The sequence below is a fragment of the Ischnura elegans genome, chromosome 10 (assembly GCF_921293095.1).
Source record: "Ischnura elegans chromosome 10, ioIscEleg1.1, whole genome shotgun sequence".
Taxonomy (NCBI): domain Eukaryota; kingdom Metazoa; phylum Arthropoda; class Insecta; order Odonata; family Coenagrionidae; genus Ischnura; species Ischnura elegans.
The window spans coordinates 67658713-67678068 of NC_060255.1; the positions used below are offsets into that span (position 1 = coordinate 67658713).

The window sequence follows — 19356 nt, forward strand, 5'->3', positions numbered from 1 at the left end:
GGTGAGGGGATGTTGAAAATGGTGCTAGAGGGTAGAATGTTAGGGAAACGAGGGAGGGGAAGAAGAAGAATAGGATTTTTAGATAGATTGAAAGAGAGTAGGCCTTACTGTGAGTTAAAGAAGGCAGTGCTGGAAGGAAAGGGAGGCTCCCAGATCACTTCTTGCGTACTCCATGGAAACCTACCTTAATCGGTAGAATACTATACTATACTATACTATACTTAAGAAAAAGATCTCCTCTCAAAGAAAATGCTAAGAAATAATTCCGATAGAACTATTTTTTAACATGTATAATATCGATATGATATATGAATTTCGTGGAAAAATAATAATCTCACACTGATCCGGCTGTTCCTCCGTTAAATCAACACTTTGGTCTAATTCAGTGCAACAAGTTAAGAAACTTCTCTCCTCGTTCGTTGCCACGAGCAGAAAATCCCCTACTCCGGGAATCGAACTACGGACCATTGTCTTGCATTTCGCATGCAGTGGCGGATACAGAGAAAATTCAATGGGGGGGCGCAAAAGACATCTTGAGTTACCTTTACTTTTATTGCAATAAAAAATAATCAAGTCACATGCAGAGCTTCAGAAGTTTTAGCTAAAGTGATTTAACACACATTCAAGACAATGCCATCTTATAGACATCAGATATTCAAGACAATGCCATAACTGTCATCTACAACAAATCATTTACCGTTACTGCATGTAGGGAATGGAATAATCTTAACCTTTCAATTAGGAACTCATCATCATTGGCATCTTTTAAGAGGAGGCTACACAAAGCACTTTTCACCTCACAACAAGTAGGTATACATGACACTGAGCAGCGCCTGCGACAAAGTGATATGCATCACTGAATGCTTGTGTAGCGCCGGCTCGCTGGAGAAGGATATTCAAAATAACGTTCGCTCACTTCGAGGTTCAAACCACAACTCCTTTATTCTCTCTCTTTTACAACGGGCCCCAAAAGCCCTTCTCCCGTCGAGGGCTTCACGCCCCCACCTCCTGGGTTTCCCCCAAGAGTCCATGTCCTGAGTAGCGGACAGCGCTCCGCTACACTGCCCCCTCCTTTCAAAGGCGTCGCGCCCTCGCGACGGTCAGCATAGCTGGAACCTTCGCTGTCCTCGGATCTCGGAAAGTTGGCGCCTTTATCTCCTTACCTCTGAAACGAAAAGAAAAGAGACCACCCCCCCGGAATTACTCCTTCCTCAGAGCCCGGCTTGAAACCTTTCTGGCTCCCTTGTCACCCGTCTGGGATATCGCATGGTCGGCTCAATAACCGCTTCAGCTGGTGGCTCCTCTCTCGCTGCCGGAGTCGCTTGGCCCTCCTGTGTTGGTGGAATGGAGAAAAACTTCCATCCACCCCCTCCGCGGACGACCGGTTTTTCCCTCGCTGTCTCGGCCTCTCTTGGCCCATCTTTTGTCTCTTCAACTCCGTCCGTATTCTCACATTCCTTTTCCGTGTCTCCTCCCGGTCTTTCCTCCCACCTTTTGAGTCGGTTGAAGTGTACCACTAGGCGGCGGCGAGGATTATCCACCTTCTTCACTCGGTACGTGACCTCGGACAATTTCCGTATGATTTGGAAAGGACCCGTCCAGGGGCGATGGAATTTGCGACACTTCCCTCTTGCCGTAGCGGGATCGTGGAGCCATACCCTTTCCCCTTCCTCAAAGGGTGCACCGTGACAACGGCGGTCGTATTGTTCTTTTTGCCGGAGGTGGGCCGACCCAAGCCTCTGCCGTGCGAGATCATGGGCTTTCTCGAGGCTCTCTCGCAAGCGTCTCACAAAGTCGCCTTCTTTCGCCACCCCCCTCTGCACGTCAGGGATCCCCCACTCTAACTCAATGGGAAGGCGCACTTCTCTGCCAAACATAAGAAAATAAGGTGTAAATCCTGTGCTGCTGTGTTTGGCCGACCGATAGGCTAGCATGACGGAATCCAAATGCTCATCCCATTCGGATTCCATATCCGTCCACTGGCTCAACATAGCTAATAATGTTCTATTGAACCGCTCGACTTGGCCGTCCGACTGTGGGTGGTAGGGTGATGTTCTTGTTTTTACCGCCCCAATCACTTTACACATCTCTTGGAAGAGGCGGGATTCGAATTGGCGTCCTTGATCAGTATGGATTTCCCGTGGCACTCCCCACCTGCACACGAAGCCCTTAACATGATGCGCCACTGTTTCCGCCTCTTGGTTATGCATGGCATACGCTTCGGTCCACTTGGTGAACTCATCAGCGACCACCAATATATATTTATTTCCCAACTTTGTTTGAGGAAGTGGTCCTAAAATGTCCATGGAAATCCTTTCCATCGGTCCTCCCGTCGGGCAATGACCCAGTGGTGCTCGTTGCTGGTGAGGCGGGGATTTCCGACGCGAACAATCTTCACACGTGCGGCACCAAATTTCCACGTCTTTTGTGTATCCGGGCCAATAGTAGCGCTCTCTCACTTTACCTAGAGTTTTCTCATACCCTAAATGGCCTCCGACGGGCGAATCGTGCAAAGCCCGAAGAATTTCGTCCCTAGCCTCAGCAGGCACAATTATCTGGAGACGGAAGGCGTCCCTTCCTTCTTCTTCCCACCTTCGAAAGAGAGCCCCATCCTTAAACACTAGTCTATCCCATTGTGTCCACAAAGCCTTCGCCCTCGGGCAGTCACCCCTTCTCTCTCCCTCGGACGGCCGAATTCCTGCTTCGAGTGCTTCCATTACCCTTCTCAGCACGGGGTCTTTGCTTTGTCTGTCTCTCACGCTTTCACTGGGGGCCTCTAAGACGGCGTCGATTTCCGCTGAAATCAGCTCCCCCTCTCCCCGAGCGCACTGTTTACAAACAGACCGGGATAAACCGTCGGCATTTCCATGTTTGTTTCCCGGCCGATGCACCACTAAAAAGTCATACTCCGACAATTGCTCAAGCCAGCGAGCAACTTGTCCTTCCGGTTCTCGAAACGATCTCAACCACTGTAGGGAATTATGATCGGTGCGCACCACAAACCGTTTGCCTAATAAATATTGGCGAAAATGGCGGGTAGAATTTACTACCGCCAAAAGTTCACGCCTCGTCACACAATATTGTTTTTCGGCACGTGAGAGCGTCCGACTATAATAGGCCACAACCCTTTCCTCGCCTTCCTGTCTCTGGCTGAGTACGGCCCCGATACCCATCCCGCTAGCGTCACAGTCGAGCGTAAATTCGCAGTCCATCCGCGGGAAGGCCAAAATCGGTGAACACGTTAGCTTTCGCTTAAGAGTCTGAAAGGCGTCTTCACATTCTGCACTCCATTTAAATAAGGCATGCTTTTCGGTCAACCTGTGAAGGGGGCAGGCTATCTGTGAAAAGTCTCTAATAAACCGCCTGTAGTAAGACACAGTTCCTAGGAACGCCCTAAGCTCCTCAAGGGATGCTGGAGATCGCCATTGTGTGATCGCGGCAATTTTATTAGGATCCGTCGCGACACCATTTTTGGAGACTATATGGCCTAAAAATTTCACAGATGGTTTCATGATTTGGCACTTCTCAGGCTTAATTTTCAGTCCCGCCTTCCTTAGGCGTATCAACACATCTGTTAGCCTTTCTACGTGCTCCCTAAAATCCCTTCCAAAAATTATGACGTCATCCAAGTACACCAAACAAGACCTCCACTGTGCACCCGCGAGCACTAGGTCCATTAGTCTTTGGAATGTACTGGGTCCGTTGCACAATCCGAAAGGCAGCACTTTAAACTGATATAAACCGTCACCAGTGGTAAAGGCTGTCTTCTCTCGATCAGCTTCCGCGACCTCGCACTGCCAGTATCCTGACGCCATATCTATTGTGGAGAAAGCTGTTGCGCCGGCGAGCGAATCGAGAATGTCGTCCATGCGGGGGAGGGGATAAGCATCTTTGTGAGTCACGGAATTCAGACGCCTATAATCAACGCAAAATCGCGTCGATCCGTCTTTCTTTGTCACAAGAACGATCGGTGAACTCCAAGGAGATGATGATTCTTCGATTATATCGTCCCTCATCATTTCCTCTACGATTCGTCGCACTTCTCCGCGTCTGTGGATTGGCAATCTCCTGGGAGGTTGCCGAATCGGGGACACATCCCTAGTCTCTATTGTGTGCTTAAGAATGTTTGTACGCCCTAAGTCGTAGGGTCCTCGAGAGCACACATCTGAAAACTCATTCAACACTGTTTTGAGTTCCTCTATTTCCGCTTCACTAATATCGGCACAGTTTAAGTCAAAGAGGGAAGATGCTGGGGGGAGATGCGCGTTCTCCAGACTAAAAACGGGCTTTTGACATGTTTCCACTTGTTCTCCACAACACTCGTGCAATACGCCCACTTTCGTGTCTTTGTATAGAGTCACTGTCTCTCCCAAGGGATTCAGGAAAAGCATATTCACCGTATCCTTCACGTTATGCAAAATCCGCGCACCGAAAACGCCATAACGCTCTAAAAGTTTTGGGTTTGGCTCGATTATCCCCACTTTTTCTTTGAACCCCGGGTCCGAGCTCACCAAACACTCCACTACCACTTCGTGGTGAGGAGGAAGAACAACGTTCTCCTTCAACGTCACTGCGCAGCCCCACTCGCACTTTCCCTCACTTGAGAGAAAAGGCACCGCTTTTCCGCGGAGAAGAATGCAATTCCGGGAAAAAGCCACGTCACACTGATGTGCTCGCAGAAAATCGGCACCCAGGAGGCATCCCTTCGATAGGCGCGGGGCGATGAGCACATCATGAGAGAACTCTTCCCCTCCGATCTGAAGTATCACTTCACCCTTCCCAAGCACCCGTAATGGCTCCCCATTCGCCGTTATTAGTGTCACATTGTCTGTTATGATTTTCCCCGAATTTTCGGTGCGGCTCCATATTTCTTCCGATATCAGTGACACTGCCGCTCCCGTGTCTATTAGTATCTCGACGGGGATCCCCGAAACGGATCCGCGCACCAGGGGCACTGACTCGGACAAAATTGTCCAAATTTCCTTTACTCCGCGTCCTCCGACGCCCTCGAGCGGTGAAGTAGTGTCTCGGTTTCCTTTTCCGTCTGCGGCCGAGAAGGTTACCGTCTCCTCGGCCTCCCATCGTTTCCCGAGAAGGAGAGCCGTGGGCATTCGGCCCTCAGATGGCCCTCCTCGCCGCACATCCAACAGCGCGGCCGATCTCTGCGCCTCACACTGGAATTAGGGCGCCGCCTCTCCGGAGCGGGAGCGGGGTCGTGGTCCTCACCACTCGACATAACCATCCCTCGTAGAAATTGCAACACCTCTCTCATTGTCTCTGAGTTCTGAGTCAACGCGGCCTCCACTCTGTCCTCGCGACCACACCCTCGACTCCCCACACCGATATCCTGTGACCTGACGAGCGTCGCCGGCGCCAACGCATTCACTCCCCTGGTGGATGACTCGGCGAAATGGATTGCCTCCATCTCGATTGCAACGCCGATTGCTTCCTCGAGGCTAGCAGGTCTCGCCTGCTTCACCCACACCCGAATGTTCCCGTCGAGCCCATCGAGGAAGCGGTCGCGCACTACGGCCTTTCTCGCATCCTCGGGCCAGGAAGGGTATGCGCGCCGAGCAAGGCGCCCGAGGTCCGTGGCAAAGGCGGCGATGTCTTCTCCGGGGTTGCGCGCCCTTTGGACGAATCGCGCCTTCTCCTTCTCGCTCGCTTCCCTTGGGTTGAAGCGCCGCCCCAACGCCTCCCGCGCCTTTTCATAGCTCCCTCTGTTTTCCTCCGGCAGATCACGAAACGCCGAGAGAGCGTTTCCTGTGAGGCAGAGTCTCAGGTAGAGCGTCTTCTGCTCCTCAGGCCATTTATTTATTTCCGCCACTGTCTCAAATTGGAAGACCCAGTCTTCCCACTCCTCCGCACCACTAAACTTCTCCGGCATCACCATACCCGCCATGGCTGCCGCCGCCGAACCGCACGCAAAATCTCAGGATCGAGAACACAATCCTACCGACTGCGCCAATGTAGCGCCGGCTCGCTGGAGAAGGATATTCAAAATAACGTTCGCTCACTTCGAGGTTCAAACCACAACTCCTTTATTCTCTCTCTTTTACAACGGGCCCCAAAAGCCCTTCTCCCGTCGAGGGCTTCACGCCCCCACCTCCTGGGTTTCCCCCAAGAGTCCATGTCCTGAGTAGCGGACAGCGCTCCGCTACACTTGTATATATATACATGTTATATTTTATATCTTAATTGCTTGTGTAATATTTGTGTATCCTATGTATCTCATGAACTATGTTGTATTTTGCATGTAACATGACATTAGCTTTCACTCAGTAGGTTTTCGCAGGTTTTTCACGCCCCCCTTCTTGTGTGGGCGTTTTCCTGCAGTGGGTTTTTTTGCTGAAGGATATTACACCCTCATCCTCATGTTTTTTCCCACCAACTTAAATCTTTTTTACACAAAAATTTCACATATAGTTGTTTATATTTTTTGACATTTCACAAACAGAGTATATTGTATATTCTTGGTACTGTAAACGTTTGTCTAATATTTTATAATATGCTTGCATTGACGTTATCGAGGGGTTAGGTGGAAGAGGGGACTTTCCAGTCTCAACCTCGCCCGAATAAAGGCATTTTATTATTATTATTATTATCTTATGATATAAAAAAGTTAAAATTATGGTTCTGCTATGTTTGACAATACGGGTGGCCCCGCAAAGGGGGGGCGCGCGCCCCCTGCGCCCCCCATCTGTATCCGCCACTGTTCGCATGCCACTACACTGTCCAGGTTCTTTAATTTCCATGGCAATTTTACCCAGGCCCTTGCCGCTTACGGTCTATCAAGAATGGTAATATGGGCCACTTCAAAGAAGCCACTGCCGAAAGGTAAACCCCATTCAAGCGCTTACGCCGCGATTGGAGGTAAATGTGGTCTATTTCAAACCTGCCCCATGAACAGCAGTGAAATTGATATTAAGTAATTGCCTTGAGAAAACATTCCTCTGGATCGGACAGTCCAAGGTCCGTCGTTCGATCCTCGGTTGAGGATATTTTTTTCTCATGGCATTTATTATCCTTGTCAAATATATTTGCGACTGGCCCAGTCGTGAGAGCTCGGAATGTTTCGTGCGGCGTCGGGACAAGAGTTTAGGCCTTCGATACTATGGATGGGGAGAGATAGAGCTGGACGTTGCCATGTTCTCTCAAGAGACTTTGTTTTGTGCATGGAAACAAGGACTCTATAAAAAAACCACTTCTCACTTGGCACAGCTAACTTGCCCACGAAACGTACACCACGGAGGTCTAAAAGCGACTAAATTTCCCGGAGGCTAGGCTCCGCCTATCGCATTTAGGTTGATTTTTTAGGTTAGGTTAGTTTTTTTGGTTAGGGAGTTACCTGCTCTCTTCCCTCTCACCCCCCCCCCCCCCCCAAATGAAAAACTAGGGCCTGCCCCTCAGTCGCAAGGATATTTGAAATGAACTCCAACGTGAAATTCGATGCCGTTCACGCGTCAGGTTTGAAATACACCAAACTTTTCTTATCTCGCCTTCTTCGCTCCCTTCAATTCCTCGACGTTTGCACTTTCCTTGCTGATGAAAACCTCCGCCATCATTAAGTAATCAACCATGATAAGGTTACCATAATTTGCGTTCGAAAGCCAGGTAGTCGTCTTTGAGTTTTTCTATAAAATCCGAGCCGATATAAATGAACAGTTTACCTTCAGTTCATTTTCAAATGCTCGCAAGTAAATTCATTTGCGATATTACTAGATATTAACATGGTGTGCGCGTAGGAATCCGGCTACTTGCCTATGATTGGTTACCCACTTACTGAACACCATAGAAGTGGCTCGAAGGGTAGTCTGTGGATGTAGATGTATTGTGCTATTTCTTCTTAAATGAATTCCTATTCAATATTCGTATTCCTCAGATTTAGCTTTCGTTTCCTCGGCGACATATCTGGTACATTTCAAGTAGCTGACATCATGCACATTATAAGTCTGCGTTCAGTTATTTTTATCAGTACTGCTGAGAGAGCAGAAAGGACGGATGACGCTTCAAGGTGTAATCGCAAGATGCGCATCCGGCCATGTTGTAAGCGCGTTAGAGTCACGTTTAAATGCCATTGCGAAATGAAATTACGGTTAACAGCCGTAAATTTAGCTTACTCCCTTTCGAAAATCGGATCGTTCTTCCCGTCAGTTGCGATTGCTTTAGTAACCCGATTTAAATGCTCGGTGTATGATAAAAAGTTTAGCGGCGGACTGGATTATCCTCTGTTGCAATATTCGTGGTCCTCAGGCTGAAAGGCGGAATTCTGGCGAAATTGATTCCGGAACTCTGGTTTAGACTTCCGGTCCAAGGCCAGCAGTTATTTACTCTGCTGGATTTGTCGCTCTTCGAATGCTCTTTCGTGTGGCTGCGTGCATTTACGCTATTGGTTAGTCCGCGATTATTTCCTAGAATATGGGCCTTGGAAATACGGTTCTTGGAAAAACATAGCAATATTTTAAGTAAGTGAATACTTAACATACCTTTGGGACGTTTGTAAAGAGTAAATTAACGCATACTCGACGCCTCCTATCAATCTTCTGCGGAACTAAAACAGCAAACTGACGCACACTAGGTATTGCAATCGAGTTGAGCTGTTTCTCCGCCGCATCGATGTTTTATCCGGAGTCTATTTCTCTATTCCGTAATATATCCACGTAATTCTCTCATTTCGAGGTCTTTTTTTCACGATTCACGGTTAGAACTAAAAAAAAACATGTTTGCAAACCGCATGAACAAAAATGACTTCGTCTCAGCACGTTCCTAAAGCCTGAATCACACGATCATTTTTTTTCGTCGCGAAAGTGATCACTATCGAGATCACTTTTCCCGTCGCGAAAAGCAATCGCTCTAGTGATCATTTTTCTGAATCACACGGTCACTCCCGCCGTCGCTTTTCGCAACATTGTCAATATCACAGCTCGTTATCATAGGACCCACATCACGAAATTAAATAGCGTGTTTGTTTATTTATGTCGTTCCCACAATTGTCAAACGTTGCGCTGCAATCGCTCCATTGGGGAATGCGTTCCGATTGGCTGATATGGGGTTTTAGTGACGGTTTTAGCGATGGAAAAAGCGACCGGACGAGTGATGAAAAATAGCGATGGGAATCCTCACCGCGATCGCGAAAAGCAATTGCCGTCGAAGATCATTTTGCGCAGTGATCGCGATAGTGATCACTTTCGCGACGAAAAAAAAATGATCGTGTGATTCAGGCTTAAAATTTCACACTAATTTTACCTCCAAATTAAGAATGGACCAAACCCAACGCTAATTTTCGCGCCAATTTCATCAGGCTCCGCGTCGTTGGGCAGTATAGCATCTGCTCATTTGTAATATTATTCTTATATTGCCGTTCTTTTTTGTCGGTAAATTGTTACTTTGTTGTTCTCTTGACAAGATATCGTTGTAATAAACGCGCACTCTAACGTAGCACGAGGTTGTGTTCCATGCAATCTTTTCTCCCTAACCTCTTGTTTTTTCGTCCGTGAAGTTAATGGCTTTTGCTCTCAGAGAGTAGAACATTAGATTTCAACAATGTCCTCTGAACTTATTTGGATAATATAAAAATAAAATGTGTAACTTACGTAACGTAGTAATTCTGATCAGCTGATGCGTCGTGTAAACGGGTCACTGCGCTGTCGCTCCTCGGCCTATCCTGTGTGGCCCTTGTGTCAACCACGGTCTTTTTTCGACTGTGAAGTTCGTCCAAAAAAATGATTCGAATCCGTAACGCCTACTTCCCCCCTTCCACTCCCTCGCAACCGAAAAAAATTTGAGCTACGAAGGGCGTTGCGATGTCTCGTCGCGTCGAAACTCTTACCACACCTCGTGCGTAATCAGCTGCGAAGGTACATACCGTTTAATACTTACATTTCTATCGGCCGAACGACGGCGCGGTTAATCTTGGCTGTTTTCACTCGCAAACATCTTTTATCTCTCCATGAGCGAGAACTCCACTCTGGGGATAAGAAGAAAGACAGCACGCGCAGAAATCAATTACGCACGCCCTCGCAAGGTGGTTTGTATACAATATTTATTTTGTTAACGTTCTCGTACAATTAGGTGTCTCTTGTAAGTATTTTTGAGCTTTGGATGTCGGAGATGAGCATTTTCTCATACCTATACATTATCTCATATAGTATCTTGGGCAACTTTCTTATCTTTTCACAAAATCTTTCTTTCGACCCTTTTGTTTCGACCGTTAGTAGCAGTAAAGAAGGGATATTTTTAAATTCTTAGTATTAGTTCAATATTTAGTTTTTCAAGTTCTCATTTGGTTTCGAAAGTACAAAATACTTATCTCGTTGGCAGCCGAAGCTGTGAAGCCGGATATCACTAGCTTCACAGCAACGTCCCGAAGCTGAGAAGCTAGTGATATCCTCAATCAAAATTTATATTTGTTGCTATTTTCTATAAGTTTGACTTTGCTCACGCGATTACGTTTCCAAAGCTTCGATTTTTGGCGGCCAGGTTTCTGACAGTTCGTTTGGATCCGAGAATAACATGTCGTCGCGCGGGCAGTGCTTCTCTTTCCTTTAACTTCTCCCGACTCAACAGATATCTTGCATTACTCCCTTATCTCTTTTCTTAGTCTCTCTCTTTACTCCTTAAATTGCCGTCGTAAATAACTCTCCCTGCTCTATCACCCGATACGCAATCACACTTCCTCCTACTAATTGGAGGCGTGCTACATAAAACCTTCGGTTATCGCCGTCATGGAACGAAGAAGTTTACATGTACGGAGGCCTTGCGGGATGCCTAATCGCAAGGAAACCCATTCCGTCGTAACGTATAACTGCGCTCTTTAGCTAACCCTTTGTGTGTTTGTGCGTACAGTAAAGTTTTCTGATCTTTCGGGGACACGTTTCACCATTGGTCCTGCAAATTAGGCACCAGGAGTGCTAGTCGTCATCATAAGTCTACCATTCTAAGATTGTTTTGATGCATATCCGCTCTCTTATTTACTGACCATTTCATTGTGACATAGTTCTTCTCTTGAGCATCCTTAATAACCTGTCCAGTGTCAGGGGCGCTGCTAGGAATTAAGGCTGGGGGGGTTTAGGTGCAACTAATCCCGGGGTGTGTGGGGGGTACAGTATACCCTCCAGGATAAGCGGTAGGTGCGAGATTAATAAATTGCGGAATTTTAAAGATACTTGTTTCAAAATAGTGAGTTTTACGCCTTTCCCCGTACACTATTCTATTAGTAATATCAATCCAATTAAGTAAAATGGATTAAACTTAAAAAAATTCTCTGAGCTCTGGGGGGGGGGTTTATCCCTCGACACCCCCCCTCGCTGCGCCACTGTCCAGTGTAATTCATTCTGGGCCATCCCCTGCCCTCCTTCCGTTCACTAAGTCCTGCGATTGTTTTCGTCAGACCACAACGTAAATCTTTTATTGCAAATGTTAAAAATAAATTAACCACTCTGCACTCACTGCCATGGTGCGGACATTTATGGAAACCGATTTAAATACGTCCAAAAATGGCAAAATGGATCAATCTTCTACGAGACGGACCTGGACCTCATATACGTAGTCCCCTAGATAGAATGCAAGGGTATATTGCTGTTTTGCATCTAATTTCAAAAGGGCCAAAACATTTTCCTAATAATCGAATGGCGCCATATATGCTTATGGGCGATTTCTGTCTTCCCTTATTGTTCCATGTTATTCTGATGCCCCATTCAAACAACCTCGGCCATTGCTTTGGTAACCTACTAGAGTTGTCGCCCAGTAAGCCAATAATCTCACAGGGAGCATAACAGTTCTGTAACTGCAACATTACTGTTAGGTAAAACTAGTCTTTTTGGGATAAATATGCCCGGAAATGGATTTTGACGCTATTCTGACTCTTAAAAACTATATAAAAGTTTAAAAAAACGAATTGAAAAAATAATTCTAAAATTTAATAATTCATCATGATTCTTTATCTATTTAGTGAATTTTTCCTTGAAACTGCACTAAAATCTAAAAGACCTTTAAAATAATTTTTCGAATGACCCTTTCAATAAAGCACCAGGTTCTCATTTATCATCTAACACCTTAACTTTTTTATCTTTTTACCCTGAGTATGTTGTAAATAAAGCAACTAATGAAAATGTAAAATTTTATAATTGAAAAAAAACTTTGTTTCAAGTAATCTGATTCTTTTTTATTATACCTTTCATATACGCTCCACGATAAAATCGAGCGTTGTGGGGGCCCTCGGCGATTGCCGACCAGCCGACCAGCCGACCCGGCCAGACCGCCCCTGCTTAGAAGAACACTCAAATTCTGTGTAGCCTGTTTGTAAATGGAAATAATCCCTTTCATTATCTTTGCAAGAAAAATAATGGAGTTCATGAGTGTGAAGTACTACGATAAATTTCAGATTTATTTCATTTTCTCTATTCATGTTCCTCAACAACACTTTACATGGCGTTGATCTTACCGCAGAAGCTTCGAATCAGCAACCTTCATATCGCAGTCACCTCTTTAACCACCAGTTAAGCCTCTAGTGGAGAATATTAAATATCTCTTCTTTCTGATATCGTCTCCTTGAGCGACCGCTATACTTACTCCTTATCGCAGCTCAATGAGCCAGGTCAATTCAACGAATAATCGAAGACCTAAGTGCAAGAACCAAATGATGACCAATTTTTGTCATGAATTAAATTCCACAAATAAACGAAGCCACTCCTCCTCTTCGCTAACAGGCATTTTTATTTTCAACAATAACTTCCAAATTTGTTCAGTAGACATTGCTGAAACTTACGTTCTACTCTCTGCCGGCAAGAACCGTTGCCTATTTGTTTTTCATTTTTCTCGTAACTTGACCTTTGGTTATCATCTGGTTCTTGTAATGGGTAATTCTCCCATAATCGTACAAAATTGTCCATGGACTGCCATAAAAAACCAAAACTGTTAAATTAAAACAAAACTGGCATATTATTATATGTACCTTTTTACTAATTTTAGTGACAAATTAGTAAAGAAAAAAATTATAATCCCCAAATTTAATGTCCGCAGACTATGATTCGTCATGTCCGTGGACAGTGCCGTAAAGATTTTCGAAGAGGTGTTTATTGTATTAACAACCTTTAATAAGTAATTTATTATAAAATCTATCATTAAACAAGTTATAATAATATAAACATTCCAAAACAGTCTTTTTCGGTTGCTTTTATTTAATAATATTTATTATACAATAAACATTTGCCCTACCCAAAAAATCAATGTCCGTGGACACACAGGAAAAAGGGGGAATTATTTATAGGAGATTGTGGCAGCCCTGAACAACCAATATGAAGAGAAGGATATTGTCAGCTAATTTGGGTTGTTTGAGTTTTTACATGGTTTAGTGAATTTTTAACGCTGGAAGATAAATTTTAGTTCAGTTTTTTGAAAGAACAAGATCATTAGCCATGTCCGTGGACAAGTAAAACTTAGTAAAAGTAAAACCTTTTACTAATTACAATTGAGATGTCTTATATAGCTATAAGATGCAAGTTCAATGTACCTAGCAAGGACAGTGTCCTCGCTTTTTGTCAGTCCCAACTATAACTTAATTTAGAGGAAATCATCATGCTCGTGAACTATAAGAGTCCATGGACAATTGGACATGACAGTTGGTAACGGATATTATGATACTCTATGACTAGTTACAGAATGTCCAATGACAATTAAAACAAACTTTTTCTCGTGAGTAAACGCAATATTCCTTTTCTGCTGTGTCCGTGGACATATGTATCTTTTCCGTAGACAGCACAAAAGTAAAAATTAAAAAACAGTGTAAATAATAATAACTATATCTGCCATTTTCGTCATTAGATTGTATTGTTGACAAACTGTAATTACACAATTTGATTCGTATATAAGTAGAAATTATTTTTTTATATTTTACTTGTAAAAAATGTTCGTTTTTGGGAGAATGGCCCTCATGTTTTTAATAGGGCGGTTTTCTAGAAATTATTTATTGTCTAAATCGAAAGACTATTACTCCTGAAGTACGAATTTCACACTTTTAGATTTTTGAATGACGATATCTATTTTTTGCTATTAAATGAAAAGTGAAAATTTTCAAGCGCGCGAAAACGCGACGGCAAAGTATGAATGCTGGGAAAAAAACCGCGTGACGTCATTCTGGTTCCCGCTGCCGCAAAGTGAGGTGACCTTGGGGCGAGGATGTGTGCGCCGCTGAGATACAGGCTGCGAGAAGGTAGCAGAGTACCCTGCTAGCAGGTAGCGCTTGGCTTAAATAAGGATTATTAATACATTATCAAACGAAGGAAACTTTCCGACCATAGGCAGTTTTAATAGGTGATTATTAAGGCATGTTCCCCTGAGCTCTGTGCCTCATGCATGCATTGGTAATCTCAGATGATGTAAAACTCCTATCTACTCGTATAGAAACTAGGTCCCAGTGACATCGCATGTGCGCATGTGGCATCGCATGGGCGCCAATCTGGCCTTTTCCAAATGCGGTTAAAATTGACCATTGCCATTCGTCTAAACTGGGATTTCTGAAACCAAATAATTTTTATATTATGAATACACTAATGGTGGGTAACGAATCGCAATCAATGACTTTCGTTTTCTTTGATGAAGGAAACTACCCTATTGACCCATTGAATCTCCGATTTTGATTCTAGTCTGCATGAGTACTCATTTTACTCAAATGAACTCCCAAGCACATTTTTGTGAAAAACATTATATGTGAATATTCATCAGCGATCATAAGTTTGGCTCGACGTATATTTCCACTCCGCTTGCCTGTCGGATAACCTTTTTTAGGGGCGGATAAAGGATTTCTTTCTGGGGGGTTACAAGCAAGGCCGCATCCAGGATTTTGTTCTGGGGGGCATAAGGATATCTCGTAACAAAAACCGAACGCAATGATAATGGGATCGTAAAAAAATCTTGCCTATTTTTAAGGGTCTCGGGGGGCACGTGCCCCCGTGCTCCCCTCCCCCCCTAGATCCACCTATGACCTTTTTATATTTACGTCTTTCTTCTATGTTACACACTTAATCACCTGCATAATATAACTTATTCGAGACCTTCCATTGCCTTTCTTCCCATACTCTTGTCCTGCGACGATTGTCTTTATCAGGCCGTCATTAATCATTATATGGCAGATTAAGTTGTTCCTTCTACTTCTAAGGGTTTTTTAAGAGACTTCTCTTTTCTACCGCTATTTTGATCACTTTCTCATTTCTTACTCGATCTAACCACTATATGTCTATATCATTCTTCATCAACGCCAAATTTAAAATTTGATTTCTTCAGCAATATCCTCGAATAAATCTTCTACCACTCATTTTGCATAGTCTGACGATTGCATGTAAACCTGTGTCGCTGCGATAACTACCGTTTTTATCTCTATCTATCTCTATCGCGAACAATGCAAAAATATTTCATTACTTCTCCAAAGGCGGAAACGTCCATTTGTTTATTCCGACGAGACGCCAAAAAAGGGACCAGTCGTCTCACTACGCATTCTTTTGTATCTTCTGCCATATGCCGATTTATATTATCACAGATGAGAGCCCCCGTAGCCAGTGGCGCAGCGAGGGGGGGATTTTGGAGGATAAAACCCCCCACAGCTCACAGAAATTTTTGAGTTAAATCTATTTTACCTGATTGGATTAATATTACTTACAGAATAGTGTGAGGATCAATAAAATATCCCTCAGAAGGCCGTAAAAATTACCATTTTGAACCATTTATCTTAATTTTTTTTCCCGGAGGAAGGCCTCCGCACCTCCCGCTAACCCTCGCGGGTATGCAATACCCCAAGCACCCCAGTATTAGTTGCGCCTGAAACTCCCCCTAGCCTTAATTCCTAGCTGCGCCCCTGCTCCTAGCACCACACGCAGGATTAATTTTGCTGTAGTCGGGGCGTGGGAGGGGGAGAGGCGAACGGGGAGGGGACGGGAACGGCCTGCCAGCGGACAAAACGAAAGATGATGACTGCTGGATTGATTCCAAAACAAACACAACAATCGAGGAAGAGAATCGCCGGATAGCGTTATTGTCAATTCTTGCAGGGGAAAATAGTATCAATAAATTTTTTTGTCAATTCATTCGAAGAAAATCAAACAGACGAGAAATCAGCCGATTTGTATCACTGCGTTCTTCATGAAATGAACATTAAGGACTAAAATCAACCTGGATCTTCTGCGGGTAAAATACGTCTGCCGACTGTGGTAGAGGTATATGCAAGAACAAGCGTGCCACTCCGAGCAGCAGCAATGATCGTTTCCGCAACTTTAGCTGACGCAAAAATCATAACTTCGTAAGACACATCCAAGGTATTGAACCGGAATTATTTACGTTGGCATAAAAAGATGCTAATTACTATGAAAACAAAAAGAAAGGAATACAAGGGTGTCATTAAAGGGCTTCATTTTGATGGAATGAGAGATAACACCCTTATACTCATGAAAACAGGCAAGAGGACTTATTAATCAAAAGTAAGGGAGGAACATGTGGTGTTAGTTGAAGAACCGGGGTCCCACTTTTTTTGCGTTTGCCTCCCCCGCAGAGGATCAGCAAAAGTCATAAAATCTCCGATTTTCGATTTCTTTGCGAGTGAAAAATCGGTCTATTTGCTTAATGTACTAAGTTGAGTGGCTGGGCGACATAAAAATTAGGAGGGCGATCTAGGGGCCAAAATTTGATGGCCTATATGCTTATAGCTTCAAGGATGACACTACCATGATGTTGTAGGGTTTGAACTTATACCATTAAAATTGTCTCCTGAAGTAGACTACGCTGAACACTGATCAACAGTATCTTATGGAAAATTTCAATTTTCAATGTTGTGTTTACATGAATTAAATGAAAATATAAAAAAAAAACTCCGGGAAAAGTGGCAGCCCATTCCCGCTGGCTTACATCGGCCAATGGGCTGCTGAGGCTCTACGTATCCACCAGAAATCCAAGCGCTTATTGAACACATATAATAACTTTCATTCGGCATGTTTATACGCCCGTGTGGATTTTAGAAAAGCAGGATCATTCATGCACGAGGGTGCTGTAAATTTGTGGAGGCTCATCATCTGGTTGAGAACTCTGCCGGAAGAGCTGAAAGCAGTCCGGTTATTTAAAGGAATGGACTTTTCGGTTACCCTGGCAATATAATGCTTGCTGTAATAGCTGACGAGCGCGAGGAAGTGAGACGGAATGGGCGGAAAAAATATTAGAGGCATGCAAGAACATGCGTTTGGCGACTAACCCGAGATTTTTTTTATTGCAAAAATTTAGATCGACGTAAAGGATGACCCACTGATGACAGAGATATTGGGGAGAGACCACGGTAACTCCATTTATATCTGACCTTACCGCAGTGGAAATTCAAAAATCGTTTGAGCGACGTTCAACTTTAAGTTAAATATTCCCTTTAGTACCCATGCGGTCGAAAGATTCGTGAAAGAGATCACCAAAATTCGTTGACAGCAGCGAAATGCGAATAACGACACTAACATAATAAATACAGATATGTCTGAAAATCAGAAAATTGAGTAATTCTTTCGTGATTGTTCCTCCACAGACGATGCTAAAACAACAAGTATTAGTTAGACTAGCGAAGAAAGACGCTCTTGGTATGAATTTTGGGCATAAGAAAGGGGAGAGGCGAGCGGGGAGGGGACGCGAGCGGCCTCGATCTAAAATCCATGTAGTCACAGCTCTCGGACATTGCCGGAAGAGAAGCGCGTCTCCAAAGTTCGCACACCTTTCTAGTCACTCGAAAGGCCTCTTCATGGACAGTACGCTCCTTGCCAGCGTTCTCGGATCTAAATTTATCGCGAACAATACAAAAATATTTCATCACTTCTCCAAAAGTTGGAAACGTCCATTTGTTTATCGCCGACGAGACGCCAAAAAAGGGACCAGTCGTCTAACTACGGATTCATTTTTACCTTCTACCATAGGCCAATATATATTATCAAAGATGAGAGCCCCCCTTGCAGCACACGCAGGATGAATTTTGCTGTATTCGGGGCGGGAGAGGTGAATGGGGAGGGGCAGGAGCGGCCTGCCGCTCTTCCATCCGCGATGCTGCGTGGGCGTTGGAATATTATCTTCGCGGACGCGCACTCAAATTTGGCATTTAATGACTTAACGGTGGCAGATACGTAAAAATGCTCGAAATTTTCGGTCTGGAAGGGCGGCAACTCGCCGGAATCTATAGGGAATGGCCATAAAATATTAAATTTTTCGATATTTTACTCTCCCCCCCTTAAATGGCATTTAAGCGAGGGTAAGGGGTTCACCTATAGGTTTCAAAATTTTCAGGTCTTATTTTTGATCAGTCCCAAAACTTTTTTTCATTGGGCCAGATGGATTTGAAAAAAATCGATTTTTCCGATCCGCCCTACTATATATCGATGGCTAAGTTCTAACAACACGTATTTCATAAATAGAAACTTTACAGAAGAGCAAAAGAAACGATTTATTGTACACTGAAATTAAAAACCAAAAATTCATAAAACTGAAAAAGAAGAATATATTTGCAAACAAAGAGTTGTGCATTGCTTGAATTTTATTTTTTTAATGTCATTACACTTTGTCTAATATACCTGTCTCAAAGCGGCCAAATTTTGAGATACGTGTTGTTAGAACTTAGCCATCGATATGCTTCTCAAATGTAAACACCCTAATATAGGTGTTTCAAATACGAATAAGTTCTTGCATGGAGAACAACCTTGAAAACATTAACTAGTAATTAGCTAAAAATAATTACATTCTATCTACCAAGAATAACAAACGTCACCATTCATCTTGATTAATTTTTAATGTAATTCACTAAGAAATTTTTTAAAGAGCTTCTTCATCTTCAACCTTTCAGGCTTAAGAAATCAAATTAGAATCAACCAATCCTAAACTTAGTGAACTAAAATGTAACACTATGCAATATGATAGAAGTTGATGACATGGGCGTATGCAGCGAGGGGCAGCAGGGGGCTGCCCTTCCCTATAAGCAAAAATCAAGTCTTTAGGCAAAATCAGTACTGAATTGAAACGAAAGCAATTCAACAAATTTTCTTTAAATCCACGAAAAATGATATGTATTGGTATATGTAACTGAAATAAAACTATTTTTTAAGGAAATAATCTCATAAACTAATAACGTGCTGTTATGATTTTCTTAAAATGTTGGTTTCATTCACCTTTTCCATGCTAAAATGTCACAACTTGGCTTGTTCCCCTTCTCCCCCAGTTATGGGTATGCCCTTGGTTGATGATGGTGATTTTAGAAACTTATTTTTTCTGTCACTAAGGAAAGAATAAATTGGGGGTAGAGAGCCTCACTTTTGGGAGTATCTTTTAATGTTAAATTTAGGAAGGGCAAATAGAGTA

General features: G+C 43.8%; 1 protein-coding gene across 2 annotated transcripts in view; it reads right to left on the reverse strand.

The window, feature by feature from the left end:
• Window positions 1-9756, reverse strand: part of LOC124167043 (beta-1,4-mannosyl-glycoprotein 4-beta-N-acetylglucosaminyltransferase-like) — a 41636-nt gene extending 31880 nt beyond the window's left edge. The window contains exon 1 of one of the 2 annotated variants that reach the window (XM_046544816.1): window positions 9594-9756. The gene's annotated coding sequence lies outside the window, so the exon portion shown is untranslated. The remainder of the gene's footprint in view (window positions 1-9593) is intronic. The other variant, XM_046544814.1, reaches the window with a different exon arrangement.
• Between the last annotated feature and the right edge of the window lie 9600 nt (window positions 9757-19356).